Below are 18,263 nucleotides of genomic sequence, written 5' to 3' on the forward strand. Positions count from 1 at the left end.
AATCCCTATGAATCCTCTGATTCTACTTTTTCACAGTAAATAAAAGAGCTTTTGAGCTTAATCTTGAATTTTATTTTATTTTAATCCAAGTGCTTGAAGCCTAATCTTGATCTTGACGTATTGTTTAATCCAATAGCTTGTAGCTTTTTCTTGAATCTTCATCTTGATCTTTTGATCCTTAGAACACTTGAATGCTTGTAGCTTTTAGAGAAATCTGCAGCGTTTGATCTACAAGCTCTCTCTTGCTTCTTGTTATAACTTCTGGTGTCTTTTCTGAGTTATGAAGACCCCTATTTATAGTTGTGGGATGGAAGAGTTATGATAAGAACAAATTTTTTCCGACCAATCAGATTGAAGAGTGACAAGGCCGCATTTGATTGGCCAGAACATGTCACTTGCACATCTGGTGCGATTTTATTGGCCTTTTAATTTAACTTGGCATGTCTTGTCATTTTGACACGTGGCATGATCCTATTAGCTTTTCCCATTTGACTTGGCGTGCCACGTTATTTGACACGTGGCACCAAACTGAGCCTCTAGAAAGATGGCTTATTGGGCTCAATGAAGTGGGCTCATCGTCTTTAGCACAGTTAATGGGCTAGCCAATGGATTAAGACTTATTTATTTAACACATATAAATTGGACATATACAATTAATCCACTTATTAGCCCATAATATTTATTTGGACCAAAATGTATTTAATTTAAAGTATAGTCCAAATTATTTTATGAACTTAATTCTCATAAAATTTACATACCTACAAATGCCCCATACTTTAAGACGTGTCTAAGTATAAATTCGTTGAGCTTCAAAGGATATTTCCGCCGATCGGTAGACATAAGAGACATCAACTTTCATATTCTATCACATAGTTCATTGACTGTTGCTCCTGATGTAGACTTTAATTCATGAATAGACCAACTTAAACAAATAGTTCTTTGCTTATTAAAGTCAACGTGAGCCTCTTGGCATTTAAGATCCTTTCACAAGTAGCATGAGGTATTAAAATATCAACTCTAGAATATCTGGTCAAGTGTAGTATTGTTGCACTTTATCCATTTAATCAAAGTTTGACCTCATTGGCTCCCTAGTAATGTTACACGGAGGCACCGCCTGCACGGGATCCTTTCCTTTTATCACTTATTTACTTGGGCAAGGAAAGGTTTGGGCTTCTGACTTTAGCAAATACAAATCCTTGTAGAAAACAAATTACACTCATTCCCACATCGAAAATCAATTGTCCCTTGCCCTCCATTATCTATAAATACATGTATGACTCGCCTGTGTAAACATCAATTCGCAGTGTTTGTCGATCGCTTCGAGTCAGGCCTTTGACACACAAGTACACAAGGTCATTTATTCTTTTCTTATTTTATGCTTTTCTTCTTTTGTTATCCTTTTTGGCTTTTTTGTAGCTCTTCGACAAATCTCCGGTAATAGTTGATCAAATCCATAATAACATACAAGAGGATAAGTCCCTCGCAACATATATACGGACAAATCCACATTGTCATATAGACGGATAAATCCATATCAACATATAGATGGATAAATTCATATCACCATATAGACGGATAAATCCAAATCAACATATATAAGATTAACCCCATGACAACATATAGAAGAACCAATTCTCAACAGCATATAGAAGGATCAGCCTCGCAATAGCACATAGGAGGACAAATCTATGGTCACCTATAGAAGGACAAATCCTCAACAACATATAAACGGATCAAATCCGTGATGATACCAGCTTAAGGTGCAAAGGGACTTAAACGTCTGCCTTAAGATTGGAAAATCATAGTTCTTTTTAAAAACAAACTCGTAAAGAGACCAACTTAAGGTGTAAAGGGACTTAAACGTCCACCTTAAAATTGAAAAATTAGAAAACCCCAACTTAAAGACTTGGTGGATTTGTAGACTTCAACTTGAAGACGGACAAACTTAATGATTTGACGGATTTGAAGATTTGGCAGACTTTGATACGTCAACTTGAAGAGCGGTGGACTTTAAACTTCAACTTGAAGAATTAGCAGACTTGAAGACTTCAACTTAAAGATTTGGAGGGTTTAATCAACTCATCTTGAATTCTGGTGGAACTTAAGGACTTCTACTTGAAGACCGATGTACTTGGAGGGCTTGAATACTTCAACTTAAGGACTGGCGGACTTGCAGACTTCAACTTGAAGGGCGGTAGATTTGAAAACTTCAACTTGAAGAACTGGCGGGTCTGAAGATTTTAGCTAGAAGACCGGCTAACTTGAAGATTTGGAGGACTTCAACTTGAAGACCAAAAACTTGAAGGTTTGGCGAACTCGAAGGCATAACGAATCTCAGGGCTTCAATGCATATATTTGGCAGCCTCCTAAAAGATATTAATCATTTTATTGAAGGCTCCAATTTACCATAGCGGTTGCCCCTTTAAATCAAATGGGATCCAAAGTTTAACAGAAAAATGGTAAATCAGCTCGATTTTCAAGTGTTGATTGAATGAATTACACTCCATCGTACTTTATTCAGACAATGATTGGGGGATTATGTATCTTTTGAACTTATACGACTGAACTCAGAATGAAACTCTAAGCTGCCTACGTACCTCAGTGAAGAGGATCAAGTCATACTGTAGTTCAGAATGGGTAGAATATTTTTTTTATGTCATTACTTTTTCCTAGGCCGCCTCTTTCGAGATTTTCAACCGAGCGGACTCTTTTTTTTGGGCCGAACATAGTTTATACTCTTGCGGGCCAGGAGTATAGGAACATGCAGTTTAGGCTCATGCGTCAAGAAGCTTTGCAACTTCAAGGATAATACTTCTTCAAAAACTTGCCATTGATAGGGCTGATTCTCATGCCATCTTCATCAACTAGCTTGTAAGCCCCACTTGAATAAGCTTCTTGCACGACATATGGCCCATCCCATTTTGAAGTGAACTTCCCTAAAGGTTTATGGGAAGTAATAATGGGTCTTCGTACAACAAGGACTTGATCTCCTACTTGAAAGGATCTCGGGCGAACTCTTTTATTGAAGGCGCGAGACAATCGAGCTTGATAACATTCAAGACTCTGTTGAGCTTCCAACCTCTTCTCATCAAGAGCCTCCAACTTTGCTAATCGAAGTCGAGCATTTTCTTCATCAGTGATCACTTCTTGAATAGCCAGTCGTAACGAAGGTATTTGACGCTCAAGTGGCAGGACGACGTCGACTCTATAAACGAGTGAATAAGGAGTCGCTTGTGTTGGCGTACGGTGAGTTGTCCTATATACCCATAGAGCTTCTTCCATACGGTCATTCCAATCTCGTTTGGATTTGGAGACGAATTTCTTTAACAAGTTGCATAGAGTTTTATTGAATGCCTCAGCTAGACCATTGGCGGCAGCATTGTACATCGAAGAGTTACGTTGCTTGAAGCCAAAGAGATCACAAATCTTGTTCATCAACCTATTATCGAATGGCTTTCCATTATCCGTTATATGTAACGAGGAATGCCAAAGCGATAAATAATGTTTACTCGGATGAAACTTGCAACATTTTCCTTCTTTACTTCCTTAAGAGCAACAACTTCAGCCCATTTTGAGAAGTAGTCAGTTGCAGCCAAGATGTATAGGTGCCCACCAGAGGACTTTGGCAATGGTCCAACAACATCAGGATCAAATGGCCAGGATACAACAGTCGAGTGTAACACTTCAGGAGGTTGATGAATAAAATTCGCATAAAATTGACAAGCCTTGCATCTTTAAGCGTAGTCCAAGCAATATTTTACCATCGTTGGCCAATAATATTCCATCTTTTTTTATATGGAAGTGGAGCTTTGGTCCAGACTGGTGCGACCCACATACCCCAGAATGCGCTTCTTGCAAAGCTTGGAGTGCTTCATCTTCCCCTAAGCATCACAAGAGTACTCCTTCAAATGACCTTCTGTATAGCGTATCTTTGTAGTAAAGGAAGCGAGGTGCACAACGACGGATTTCAGTCCTTCTCGCAGATTTTTTGGAAGTATCCCATAGCATAAGTAGTCGATAATGGGTTGTCGCCATTCTTCTTTCTCAACTTCAGAAACCGCGACAAGATGCTTGAGTTCATTTTCTTCCTTTTTAGCCTCATTTGACGGCGGTACTACCCATTTTTGGCAGACAATAACTTGCGCTTGATCAGGCAGGGTTAATGATGAAGCTAGGTCAGCTAAAGCATTAGTCTTCTTATTTTCTTTCCTTAGCACATGATTAATAGTCACATCAAGCCACCCCATTAACTTTTTAGCATAATCATGATATGGGCGTAGTTCAGGCTTCTTAACCTCGTAACTACCTAAAAGCTTATTGACCACTAACTGGGAGTCACCAAAGACTTGCAATCGTAATTGCTTCATATCAACAGTCATTTCAAGCTCAAGTATTAATGCTTGATACTCAGCAACATTGTTGGAACAGAGTTGTGTCAAGGTGAAAGAGTAGGGCAAGACTTCACCTTAGGTAGTGACAAATACTACACTAGCACCAGCTCCTCCACGATGCACGGCACTATCAAAGTACATCTTCCATGGAGGTTAAACTTCAACGACCATTGCGTCCTCATCAGGTAGTTCATTAGTTAGCTCCCAATCATCATGTATAGGGTGATCTGCCAAGAAGTCTGCTAATGCTTGTCCTTTTATAGCCTTTTGAGGGATGTACACGATTTCAAATTGTTGAAACTGGAGGTACCACCTTGCTAGTCGATCACTAAGGACAACTTTTGACATCATGAACTTGATGGGATTTGCTCTAGAAACCAAACGAATGACATGAGCTTGAAAGTAGTGCTTCAACTTTTGGATTGAGAAAACTAGCGCCAAACATAACTTTTCAATTGGCGAATAATTCAGCTCATTTGGTGTCATCATCCTACTTAAGTAGTAAAGGGAGTTTCCTTTCCCTTCACTATTTTCTTGGGACAACAGCGCTCAACTGACCTTTCATATGCTGAAATGTATAGCATCAGCGATTTTCCAAGTATAGGGGCTGCCAAAACCGGAGGCTTCATCAAGTAGGATTTAATGCTCTCAAAGGCCTTGCTACACGCTTGGTCCCATTTGAAAGGGACACCTTTCTTCATAAGGCGGCTGAATGGTTGGCACCTCCCAACTAGGTTAGAGATGAATCTCCTAAGGTATGCTAGCTTTCCTTGCAGACTTTTCAATTCATGAATATTGCGGGGCTCAAGCATTTTCAAGATTGCATCTGCTTTAGCTTGATCTATTTCAATCCCTTGATGTCGGACAATGAAACCTAGGAGCTTTCCGGAGGTTACTCCAAAGGTGCATTTTAATAGATTCATCCTAAGTTGCTATCTCCGGAGCAACTCAAACACCATTCTTAAGTCTTTTAAGTGGTCGTTTTTCTTTCTTGATTTTACCACCAAGTCATCAACATAGCATTCGACATTCTTGTGGAGAATGTCATCAAAGATATTCTGCATAGCTCTTTGGTAAGTAGCACCAGCATTCTTCAAGTCAAAAGGCATTACCTTGTAGCAATAAATACTCTTGGGGGTACGGAATGCAGTAAGCTCTTCATCTTTTGGCGCCATGCGAATTTGGTTATAGCCTGATGAACCGTCCATAAATGACATTGCCTCGTACCTTGTAGTAGCATCGATCATCGGTTCTAGAATAGGAAGCGGGAACTCATCTTTCGAACACGCATTGTTAAGATCCCTAAAGTCAACACACACTCGAATATGGCCATTTTTCTTCCTTAAAGGGACAATAATTGAAACCCATGTTGGTTATTTAACTTCACGAATAAAGCCAGATTCGATGAGTTTGTTAACTTCGATTTTCAATCAAGGGAACCAAGTCCGACCTAAAACGCCTTTGAGTTTGTTTAACAGGGCGAGCACCATTTTTGACTGCAAGGTGATGGACTGCTACTTTCGGGTCCAAGCCAGGCATCTCTTTGTAACTCCAAGCGAAGACGTCCCTGAACTCCTTGAGTAACTCAATATAAGTGTTATCTTCATCAACTTCTAGTAAAGCACTTAGGTAGGTGGGTCTTGGTTCTTCATCGGTGCCAGGGTTAACTTCTTTTAAGGCATCAACTGTCGTCTTCACTCCTTCTTCAAGTTCAGGTGGAGCATCTTTCGCAACTTCATCTTCTTGAGGGTCCCTATCGTTGAAGTATATGTGACAACACGGTGAAACATCCTCCAATTCTGCATTATCCTCCATTGAAGATGGAACACCATTCTCACCTTGTACAGTAACATGATACGAAGAACTCACACTTTCTTCATCTTCATCACGTTTCTTAGTGTAGACCATAGCATATGACTTTACCTTCAGTATTTCTTTACATGAAACCACAAGTTTTGTTTGTCACCTCATTCTGGAAGGAACCAAACTTTGGAAATCCTTAGAGATCTTCTAGATTTTGGGCAAAGCGGGTGTTCTTATGCTTTGAAAATTTCTCTGGAACTTGTTCCCCTTCTTTAATGGACCTAATCTTTCAAATATGGAGGTCCTCACATGTGATTTTCCAAGTCGATCAAAGACAAAAGGCTTGTTAGAAGCGGTAGATTAGTCTTCTACATTGATATAATTGCTACTCGCCCTTCTTATGGAGATGTGCATTGGTGACGGTTGATTGTATCCCAAACCTTCACGTGGTTGTCTCGTTGCAGCTTCTGATAGTAGCTTCCCTAACTTTGATAACTCATTAGGATTGTATCCAGCTTTTGCAAATAGCTTGTAAGTGTTAGGATCAAAACCTTTATTTGTTCGCTTTGTAGGGAGTGCCACATTCTGCAAATGACTTTGGGCCACAAACCCTGCAAGTGGCTTTGAGAACAACTTTATTGCCTCGATTTGTTTTACTGGAAGAGTTAACTCCTTTAGTATGTTAGTTTTGGGGCTAGATGATACACCTTCATATTTCTTCCTTTTAGGGACATATTGGAGCGCATGACTTACTTTCTTGCCATAAGACGCAATATTTCCTCTACAAGATTTATACGTGTTGGGTTGTATCTCTTCAGTAACAGCTTTGGCTTCACCAGTAGTCACCTCTGCTCTTTTAGTTGTGGGCTCGTAATTCTTTCTTTTCATGCCATCATCAGCTTTTAGCTCCTTCACAATACGATTCTTCAAGTAGAACTTTGCATCGGCAAAGTGTGACTCAGCCTCCGTGAATGGCTTATCATCTGTAGTTATCTTTTTCTCGACTTTACCATCGTAGTATTTTAGACATTTATGGTAGGTAGATGGAACTACTTTATTCTCATGTATCCAAGGCCTTCCAAGGAAGACGTTATATGAAGTCTTTGCATCGATCACATGTAGTCATGAACTTGATTGTGTATCTTCAATGGTGATTTCCTGCTTGATCACATCTATGGCTCTTTGCCCCCCTTGGTTGAATCCCTGGATCATCACACGACTTTCTGAGAGTTCGTTCATGGGAATACCAAGTTATTTCTCAATGCAAATTGGAAAAATGTTTACTGAGGATCCTCCGTCAACCAAAATTTGATTTACCCTTTCATCTTGCATATAGCCAACCAGGTACAATGGGCAGTTATGAAGAGACCTAGCAGAAAATTGTCATTTGTGAACGTGACTTTTTCCTCACAAGCATTAACTTCTTGAGGATTGGACTCGATGAGCTTTTCCGAAGATGGTGCCAACGGTAGGTCATCACTCTTTTCTTCCCCTTTATCAGCGTTGCAACAAGAGGCCTCAATACCATCACATGAAATATTCGTGTGGAACCAAGATAGCAAGAAATCCTCCAAGGTCATTGTATGTCGTGGCTTTTGAGGGTGGTGCATCTCCACTTTTGCTTTCTTCAAATGCCTAACTGGATTCTTTTTCGTTGGTCTTTTTACCATCATCTTCCTTGTTGGTTGTTCTATTGATTCTTTTCGTGGGCTCTTTTTGTGGCACCTACGATGAGTCACCAACGTCCAACCTTCATCATCATTAGGTTGATCGTCTTCAACTTTGTTTTTCTCTAGTAATTCTTCATTTTTGATTCCTTTTAAACTACATAACTCATCTAGACTGAATGCACCAAAGGTGATAGAGACTTGGTTCGCGCTTGCTTTCTCATCTTCAAGCACGATCTTCTTTTCACGGGCCAAGTCCATAACTTTGTCCTTGAAGGCAAGGCACTTCTCCAGAGGGTGGCTTACAAGTCGGTGATATTTGTAGTAATTTGGGTCATTCGTTTTCCCAGATTCATTTGGTCGCTTCGTCTCTGGAAGCTCAATGAGATTTAACTCGAGAAGTTCTTCGAAAATGGTTGGCACATCAGAATCCAGAAATGGGTACTCTTTCTCTTGCATTTCTTTTAGAGTCAACTTTCCACTTGGCTTATCTTGAAAATAAGTGGATTTCATACTCTGCTTCTTACTCACCTTCGTCATGGACTTCACAGGTGTCGTGTTGACATTCATAGCTTCTTTGCTTTCAGACTTGGGTACGAACTTTCCCCACTTCCTGACTTCTTGCTTGTCATTCCCTTTGCAAGGTTCATAGATGGGCAGCCTTTCATTTCAAACGGAGGCCATGCTCAATTCCATGTCATGGGCACGAGTTGCAAGTTCTTCAAATGTGTCAGGCTTGATACCTTGCAAGATGTAGCGCAATCCCCAATGCATGGCTTGGATGCACATCTTTATGCCTGAAGCTTCACTAAGTTTGTCTTTGCAGTTGAGGCTTGCATTCCCCCAACGATTGATAAAGTCGATAACTGGTTCCCCTTTCGTTGACGAGTATTTGTAAGTTCTATCATACTCACAGTACGTCTCGTACTATAAAAGCGATTGAGGAACTCTTGCTCTAGTTGATCCCAGCTATCGATAGATATAGCCTCGAGGTCTGTGTACCAGTCAAAAGCATTTCCTTTTAGCGAGCGGACAAACTGCTTGATGAGGTAATCTCCTTAAGTCCCAGCATTGTTGCACGTCTCCACAAAGTGCGCCACATGTTGCTTTGGGTTACCTTTAACATCACACTGTTGAAACTTTGGAGGTTGATAGCCAGCAGACATCTTCAACATATCGACCCTTGAGTGTACGGCTTTGTATATGTAAGGGGGATTTGGCAGCAACTTCATATTTGTTCTGAATGGTTCCTTCAATGAACTCCTTCAGTTGATCGATTGGAATGATCCTTTTAGACGAGACAGGTATAGCCTTAGCGGATGCTACTTAGATGAGACAGGGATGGCTGGCTTCACTTTGTGGCGTTACTTACGATTTAGGAACATGTATGCATTCCTGCTTTGGGAATTTTACAACTTCCTCTTGGAATTCCATAGAAATATTTTGCTCAATCTTTTCTTCTGCTTTCTTCTTTTTCTGAGTTTTGTTGTTCTTCTTCTTTCACTTTGGTTATTGGTTTTTTATTATTCTTTATCTTTAATGTTTTGGGTCTTTTGAAGGTGGAGATTGTTTCTAATTACTTATCTACCATGAACAAATCAAGAAGACCGAATTAAGAAATATTCGGAGTGTTGACTGTTGGTTAAGATTATCTATGTCAGCAACTATTATTTATTTTTATGCTCAATTCACCGAATTTTGAATAGATATTCTTACGGATTTTTTGGGGGTTTTTCTTCATGTTCTCTATACGAATTCTGCACATGATGGGAGTTTTAGCGAGAGTACACATAGAGTTGTAGCCAGGTGTTTGATGATATGCCTGAAACAACTTAACAATTATTTATGTTGCTCTTTTACCTTTTACATGTAATTGATATATTTGCTTATTAGAAGGATTTGTTTTTGATTTGGTACCTTATGTTGTAAATTTACATGATTTCATCATGTAATATAATCTTCCTTGAATTTTTCTCTATTTTCTTTGTTTTCTCAGCCATGCATGTTTTTAAATCCATTTTTTTTGGACATCTTGAGCTTTTGGGTAGTTTTTATTGGAGTTTTGTCGAATTTGCTCATGCGTATTTTATTTTCCCACAATCAATCAATTTAATTACATCGAATAGTTTGAGATTTCATTAAGTTGTATAGTTTTGTCATTATTTCGATGTTTTCTTTCTAAGAGGAATTTGAGATGATTTTTTCTTTAAGATTAATTTGAGCTGAATTTTTTCAGGGAACCTGATTGCTTTTTGAATTTTTAGTCTAGCTCCTTATCACAGGCTTTTGAAAGTGGAAGTCGCTTAAGGTGGGGAAAAGGGAAAACTGCTTCGACCATAAGAGGTGATTTCTGCACTTTTTTGTTCTAATGTTGTGTGGTTAATTATAATGCAAAATGATTGTGATTTATATTTCATGTGTATAATGTAAGGATGTGTCTACCAGGAGTAAATTAAATGTTAAAATTACGAAATGTAGACCTTAATAAAGAACCAAACACAAGTGACAATGTTGTATTCCCCTTTAGATATTACTTATAACTAGAAATTTGGAGAAATTCAAATATGACAAAGAACGATTTCATGTTTGGATTGTTATTGCATATCATTTCATAATGGTTTTATACCTTATATTGTATACTATTATGTTGTTAAAACAATGGATAGATTGTATTGACGTAAGTTACTAATATACCCTTATTAAGATAATAGATTTCTCAACAATTCAAAACTTAAAAACCAAGATTATTATAAATGAGATGGTGAAGTGGCTAGAAAGTGGAAGACATTGTCTACAAAGACAAGGATTAGTACCTTTACAAAATGCAGAGTAAACACTCTGATGGGAAGCAACATAGTATGCTGTACTATAAAAATATTTACAGAGTCTAGTGCTTCCAGACACAAGCCAGTAGCTGGAGCCCAAATGAAATTTTCGGCAGAAGCATATTATTTTGAGAGTTAATAAGAAGACCTTTGGTTCTTTTTTTTTTTTTTTTTTTCTTTTTTTGCTTATTTAGGGGAAGAAATGGGATATCAAATTATTTGCAGAAGGTAAAAATCAAAAGTAAGTAGATAGCGAGAGAAGATTCTGTTTTTGGTGAAATTAGTCATGAGTCAAATCCTAGAGATGCATCCGGCGGGGGTACATAGAGCTTGAGTGAAGTGAAATTCAATACGCTTTTATGTGATAAAAGTAATTGCAATAAATGAAGGAGAAAGTTACAGTCAATGATACTTTCCTAAAGTTCAACCACTAAATAGCTGTACAAGACAATTCAAGGTGCTGCTTCAAGATGTACAAAAACTGAATTGGAGTGTCGAGTTATCTTCATAAGTGGCGTACATAGTTATTCCTGATATGATTTGCATGGAAGTCAGAATGCTACTTGCTGTTACACTTTAGTCTTAGGAATGATGAGTCGAAGCCCATAGACATCTTTCTTTTGGGTACATTTTGTATACTTATTCTTTATGTACTACTGCAGGTATTCAACATCTTTTGTCTCCAAAAATGAGGTTCCAGGCTTCCAGCTGACCAGTATGCACTTGGAATTGCTGGTAGTTCTCATTCACTTTTTTCCTTATTCATTTTCATCCAAAGCTTGTTAGGATAGGGGAACTGGAATCGGTTGTTAGACTTTACAACAATTCAGCAAGTTTTGATACTGATACAGTTTATGTGCATATCAGAAAGTAGAGAAACCAACATGTAAACTTCTCAAACAATAAAAGAAAGATGGGCCAAGTCCCTATAGAATATTAATTTTCTTTTCTTTCTTTTTCTACCAGTTTCTAAGCTATCAACATTATAATATGCCATTTCTGTTTTTTCCAGGTATTAAATTACTCAAAAGAATGACATTTCCAATCAATGTGAAGTCTGAAAACATTGACAAGAAGCTTATTTTTTAGCAGTTGATAGGTGCTATGAGTTGTAAAAAATATTCACTTTGTAATGTTTATGGATTTGCCGATGAGTTTAATTAGTCTTCCCATCGTTATTGTTTCTTGTACTGAATTTTTAATTGATGAGAGATTTCCTTGTGTAAAAATTCTTGGATTTTGCAGCTTGAAGATGGGGAGACAATTTTCATTGAGAAATTTTATTGACATCTCAGCGGTGAGTGATATCCCTTTCCTGAGGTTCCTTCATTGTGGAGTTTGTACAACTTCCTTGTATGACGCATTTCAAATGTTCATCTTAATCATAGTAAAGACTATTCTATCTGAACGATTTCTTTCCATTCATTGCTGAATTTACGAAGGGTCAGTTGATTCCGGAGTTATATGCATTTACTTTGAACTACATATATTCTATTTGACTATTAGTTACTACAACATATCTGATGGTCTGTGTAGCCAACTATTATAGCTGCTTTGCATGATGATATCTCATTGTAAGAGATTGACTTTGTGACCATTAATATGACAAAATGTTTGATGCAAGTATGAGAAAATTTATGCACCTCAGGTACAAGAGTTGTGCTATATAAAACACAATACTTCAGGAGGTAGGTCATCTAAACTTTGAGGTCGCATAAGGCCCCCTGTGTTATGCAGGTCTTACAATGAAGTTAGTACTTTTGAATTAATTGCTATTCTATTAGCACCTCCAAAAGATGTATGTTTTCTAAGGTTATTGCTAAATTTTTACCATTACTCAGTAATTCCTTTTAATAAACAATTTAGATGCTATGAGAGATATCATTCTGCAGCACAAGTATTTAATGAAGTAATTTCTTCACCATAGAAGCTTGCCAGTTAACTGCACATGCTGTGTAAAATAATGTAGTTGTGCACTATTCGTTCCAAATACTTCAAAAATATCTGCAGACAAATATACTAGGGATTGAGTAGTATCTCTATAGAGAATGCAACAATGACTCTCGGAGTATATGCTTTTAGGGGCTTCAAGTGTCTTTTGTTCATTTTAAGATTTTATTACATAAAATTTATAGTTTATTAACGAAAATAAAGATCAATCTTAGCCACAAAGTTACTAATTACTATTTTTTTTAAAGATGATTTCCCTAAGGATACCAAAAAGGGAGCTTTCATTGGCAATCCGCAATGCATTTAGGTAAGGTTTTTGCATTTGATTCTTACTACTTGGTTGATCTAGACTTTCTAATCCTGTAGAGATGCAGATTATGAAATGATGGAAGAAATGTAAAATGCTTATGAATCTATTGCTGAATGGCTTTAAAGTTGAAATGTCTGTAATTTAGTGCTTTATTGCTTGTGCCGGAAGATCTTGATTTACCAATATCTTCTTCTGTATCTGGATGAAATGCCTTCTGCTATTATATAGAGCATTTGACTTTTTTCTATTATAGTAGTAACTTGTGAGAGGAACGAATATGTGGTATTGCAAACTTTACTAAATACTAAATAGTCCGGTGAGTCTTCTTTTTTAATTGATTTTTTAGCAAGTTTTTATGGTTTCAGATTCTGCTTTTCCTCTTCTATTACCGTTACCATGTGCAGAAAATCTTAGAGAGGTAATAGTGATGTCATTTGGTTTTTCTAAAAATTATCCTTCATTTTCTGCTTTATTTGCCATATTTTTGTAAAATGTTAGTTATTGAAGGAAGTAAAAAAGAAATACCTTAATTTGCAAGAGTTCTGTGTCTAGGGGTGTACATATTTGGGTCATTTGCTTTAAATTAAATTCTGTGTTTCCGATGCCTTGAAAACCTCATTTAGAGTCATCTCGATTTGCGTGCGCAGTCCGGGCGCGTAGCCGGAAAGCTTAAATATGAAAATCTGTGAAAAATGATAACAATTTGGTTATAAAACGAGTTAATTTGACTTCGGTCAATGTTTTGGGTAAACGGACCCGGACCCGTGATTTGACGATCCCGGAGGGTCCGTAGGAAAATATGGGACTTGGGCGTATGCCCGGAATCGAATTCCGAGGTCCCAAGCCCGAGAAATAAATTTTTAGAGGAAATTATTTTCTGAAATTGTTTAAGAAAAATTGAAATGAAATTTGCTTAGAACATGATGGTATCGGGCCCGTATTTTGATTTTGGCGCCCGGTACAGGTCTTATACATGATTTAAGACGTTTCTGTGGAATTTGGTGAAAAATGGATGTCATTTGACGTGATTCGGATTTAAATTGCAAAAATTGATGTTTAAAGAAGTTTTGAGAAAACTTCATTGATCTTGGGATTTAATTTGATGTTCATGATGTTATTTTGATGATTTAATTACACGAATAAATTCGTAGGATATTTTTGAAGTTTTGTGTACACTTGGTTTGGAGTTCCGAGGGCTCGGGTGAGTTTCGGGTAGGTTCCGGGACACGTCTTAGGCTTAAAAACAGAGTTGTTGTAGGCTCAGAGAGGTGGGAGGCCTCTTATCAGGCCAATGTGGTCCGCACGATATAGACTGCTGCCGCAAAGGGCTTGTGTTCGGCCGCACTAGTTTTGGTGCGGTCAGCGGTGAAGAACACTTCACAGGTCCGACTGCGGAAGCCTATATCTTTTGATTCATAAAGAATTTTGAGATGATTCAAAAACAAATGTTGTAGATCTTCGTGTGTAGTTTTCAGAAACATATTATAATAAGCATTTGGACATCTGTAGAAAATGTTATGGCCAAAATACTAAGACCTGTCACTGCAGAACACAAGTAGTGTTGTGCGGCCGTAGTTGATTTTGTGCGGTCCGCACAGGGCGTCTGAGAGTAGTATATTTAGACGAGATTTTCAGTTATTTTTTATTTTTCAAAACCCAAAAACATAAGAGGCAATTTTTCAAACAATCTTGCTTCTCCAAATAGCGAATTGGCGGTGGAATCAAGGGGTAAAGCTATAATTGAAACTTGAGTTGTGTTCGAGGCATCGAGATAAGTGTTCGATCTAACCTTAGCTTGAAGGATTAGGAGTTGAGTCCCATTTGCTAATTGCTTCTTGTTGAGTACGACATATAGGCATGGTGACGAGTATCTATACGTTGGTGTCGAGCATGACCGTGAGTCCTTAATTGATACTTGTTGTATCCCTAAATGATACTACGAATGCTATAGTGGGTGAATTCTTGATAATGAGTAACGACTTAAGTTTATTTTCGTGGAAGATACTTATGATGGAGAAATGGTGATAATTGAGATGAGTAGGAGTTGAGTTAAGATTGGTTATAGCCGATTCTCCCTTGTCGGGATGTATATACTTGTACTGTTGAATTCCCTTGCCGGGATAGTGTAGTTTATTGTTGACCCCTTGTCGGGACTGTTATTATGATCACTGTTGACTGTATATTTGGTATGGTTTGCGCGCCGCAACACTTTTATTATATATGGATCGGGTAGCACGCCGCAACAGATATTATATTGGATCGGGTTGCATGCCGTAACAGATATTGTAAGCACGTGATTTTTGCTTTACGGACATTCGCTCCAAAAGAAAATAAAAATAGTGACAAATGGCTTCGTTGTACAATTGTTCGAGTTTTCATGTGTTGTTAGTCACTTGTGGATCTGTCCATTCTTTTTTTTTGCATTTAATCATTAACAAACAAAATACAAAATATATGTATTAGGATGGTTAAACCATAATTCGGTCAGTAAAAGAAAATTCAAAAAATATATATGTGCACCGTTCGCCCTAGGCTCTTAGCTAACCTACGTAAATATTTTTGTGATAATTGTGTTAAAATGTTGCATTGTTGTTTAATTCCGTTACCTTATTATTTGTTATTTTTATTTTGTTTAAAAGAAAAGAAAAAATAATAAGAAAGAAAACAAAAGCAAAAGAGTAGGGAAAATCGGTTTGGGCCAAGAAATGAAACAAAATAGGCCCAAGACCAGGACACAGATCCAGTCCAAACACAGGCTGCCCGGACACGTCCCAAACGACGTCGTATCAGCGCCTCAATCTGAGCCGTTGATTCATGGCAATCAAACGGTCCAATACAGCCCCTGCTAAGTCGAAACGACGTCGTTTCAGGCAAGTTAATCTGGGCCGTTCATTCCCATTGATCCAACGGATCCAGGCCTTCCTCTAAACCCGTCAACATGACCCGATCCAATCCCCTACCCGGTCATAACCCACTATCATCTCCCGAACGACGTCGTCCCTCCTCAATGGTTAGATCCTGGCCCTTGATCTCAATTGATCCAATGGCCAGGATCTAAACCCTCAATACATATATAAACCTAACCCCCTTACCCCACGCCCCAAGCCACACCCCCCCCTCGGCCACTATTCACCATCTTCCCCAGGCTCCCTTTCCTCTCAAACCCTAGCAGCCTAGGTTTCCCACCATAAGCCTGGCAACCACAGTTCCGATGACCACCAAAATAACACCCCCGATGCACCCGACCATCCTGAACACGAATCCACTAACCACAAGCCTCGAATCACTTCCGTTCGTCTCGAATCTTCGTTTGAAGATTTGAGTCGAACCTGGACCTATGCCAAACCACCCCATCTTCATGCTAGACACTCTCCTGACCTTCCTCGTGACCAAACCAAGCTTGGTTTGGTCCGAATCCACCCACAACTCCCAAAAATCCAGATCTGGAAATCCAGACTTCTGAAGCACATGCACCTGGGGAACCCGGCCAGTTTTGACATAGGTTTGAGGTCTAATAGACCTTAACCAAGGTGTTCTCATGTGAGAACACCCTGATTAAGGTTTGTTCGGCCTCAAAGGTTCGAAGTCGAGTTTGATTTGGGTCTGTTTGGTTTAAACATTTTGGTAAGTTTTCCGTTCTTTTGTTTTATTTCCAAATAAGTTGTCAGCATATCTCTTTGTGTTGTTTGTTATTTTGTTACTTCTTCCAGATTTCTTTCATCTCTGTTAAAGACCCTTTATTTGGTCGATTGTCTTCTGTTTGTTCTGAATACACTCTGTGATAAACATGATCGTCAGTTAGATTAATCGTCAAAGGAACTAATTCATATAGGCCCAGTAATTTAATAAAAGTTGTCTGATACCCTTTAGGTCCCCGAACGTGTTGTTTATATGAGCGACTGATTATTACCTGCTATAATTAGTATAGTCGACTCGATAAATGTCGTCGATTAGTTTTCTATAACTAATGGATCGAAGGAGCTAGGAGTTTCACATAACTAATTAAACTCGGACACTGGCTGGATGACCTAGTAATGTTTGAAATGGTCTGTTGGCATTATAAAAATGACTAAAAGGGTTCAGTCTAGGCAGTCCTGAGTTCGAGTTTTCATCAGTGCAAAAATGCCCTAATGCTGCAATAGGCAGGGGCAGTAATAATCAAGGTTAACGGGGGTATTCTGGGGTGTTTAAAAAGAACAGAAGTAATTAGTTTAAGTGAGCTGACAAAAAGGGTACTAACTTAGGATTAAACTAATACCAATGGGGGAACAAGACACAAGGGTATGGGGGCTCAAAATGAATAAACAAATGAGCCCATAATTCTGGATTAAACAAAACCAGGCGTGGGGAATAAAGGGAGCTGACACCAAGCATGCTGAGCATGGGCTTAAAGAGTATGGGCATTCTGCCAATTGGCAGGCAGGGCAGCTCAGCTGTAATGGTGCATTTGGCCTATAAATAGGCCATTTGATAACTAAAACAGGGGCTGAAGTTTAAGGGTCTTAGGCTGGACATTTTTGAGTCTGGAGAGAAAGAAAAAAAAAACAAAAAGAAAATTTCAGAATATTGTAACAAAACACTGTCTGAAAACTGCTTAGGAGTTCAAGTTAGCCAAGCTGTCTTTGCTAATTGTTGTTGGTTATTTGCCGAGCTGTTTGTGATTGTTGAACTGCTGGTGCTGTTATATTGAATACTCTGGTTTTCTGTTGGTTCATCATTCTGTTTCTGGGACTGCTTGTTTGTTGCTCGACCACTTGTGAGCTTCATCATTGTGGCTGGTTGTTGTTGCTGTGTTGTTGGTGTTATCTGCTGTTGCTGTATTCACTGCATATTGCTTAGCTGATCATTCCTTTCTTCTTTGTCCTCCTTACCAGGTACACAATCGATACCACTAATGTAACTGAGAGTTTGAACATAAATGCAAAAGAGAGGACCTGCAGATTGTTTATATACACGTGGACTGTTGTGTTAAATGTCATGTAGTATATAGTAGTTACATTTTTGTTTGGATAATAGAAGTAGCCTACATGCTTAGTGTATCAATGCAGGTTAATGCATGCTAGTCATGTATGTGTGCTGTTAGGTGAAAAAAACATTCCCAGTGTAATAAGTTGTACCTTTAGACTTAGTCTGAGGGTGTAATATATTCTCTAATGTAAGCCAAATAGGAAAACTATCCACTTTAGTTAAAATTCTTTCTCCTTTTGCCAGATTGTCCCATATAAATTGATAAACTCATTTCACAGAACAAAGAATCAGTCCTAGGCCTCAATCTCATGAAGGCCGAGCCCAAATCGAAACAAATCAGTTAGGCCCA

The 18,263-nt window shown here is 38.4% G+C and overlaps 1 long non-coding RNA gene across 1 annotated transcript; it reads left to right on the forward strand.

Annotated features, from left to right (window-relative positions):
- The first annotated feature begins 1,212 nt into the window (after positions 1-1,212).
- On the forward strand, positions 1,213-17,957 carry LOC104249889 (uncharacterized). The gene is made up of 6 exons (XR_011407443.1): positions 1,213-1,352; positions 10,098-10,204; positions 11,349-11,421; positions 11,932-11,983; positions 12,885-12,943; positions 17,821-17,957. It is a non-coding gene; the product is annotated as an uncharacterized lncRNA (long non-coding RNA).
- The last annotated feature ends 306 nt before the right edge of the window (positions 17,958-18,263 follow it).

This window comes from Nicotiana sylvestris, chromosome 5 (assembly GCF_000393655.2).
Source record: "Nicotiana sylvestris chromosome 5, ASM39365v2, whole genome shotgun sequence".
Lineage (NCBI taxonomy): Eukaryota > Viridiplantae > Streptophyta > Magnoliopsida > Solanales > Solanaceae > Nicotiana > Nicotiana sylvestris.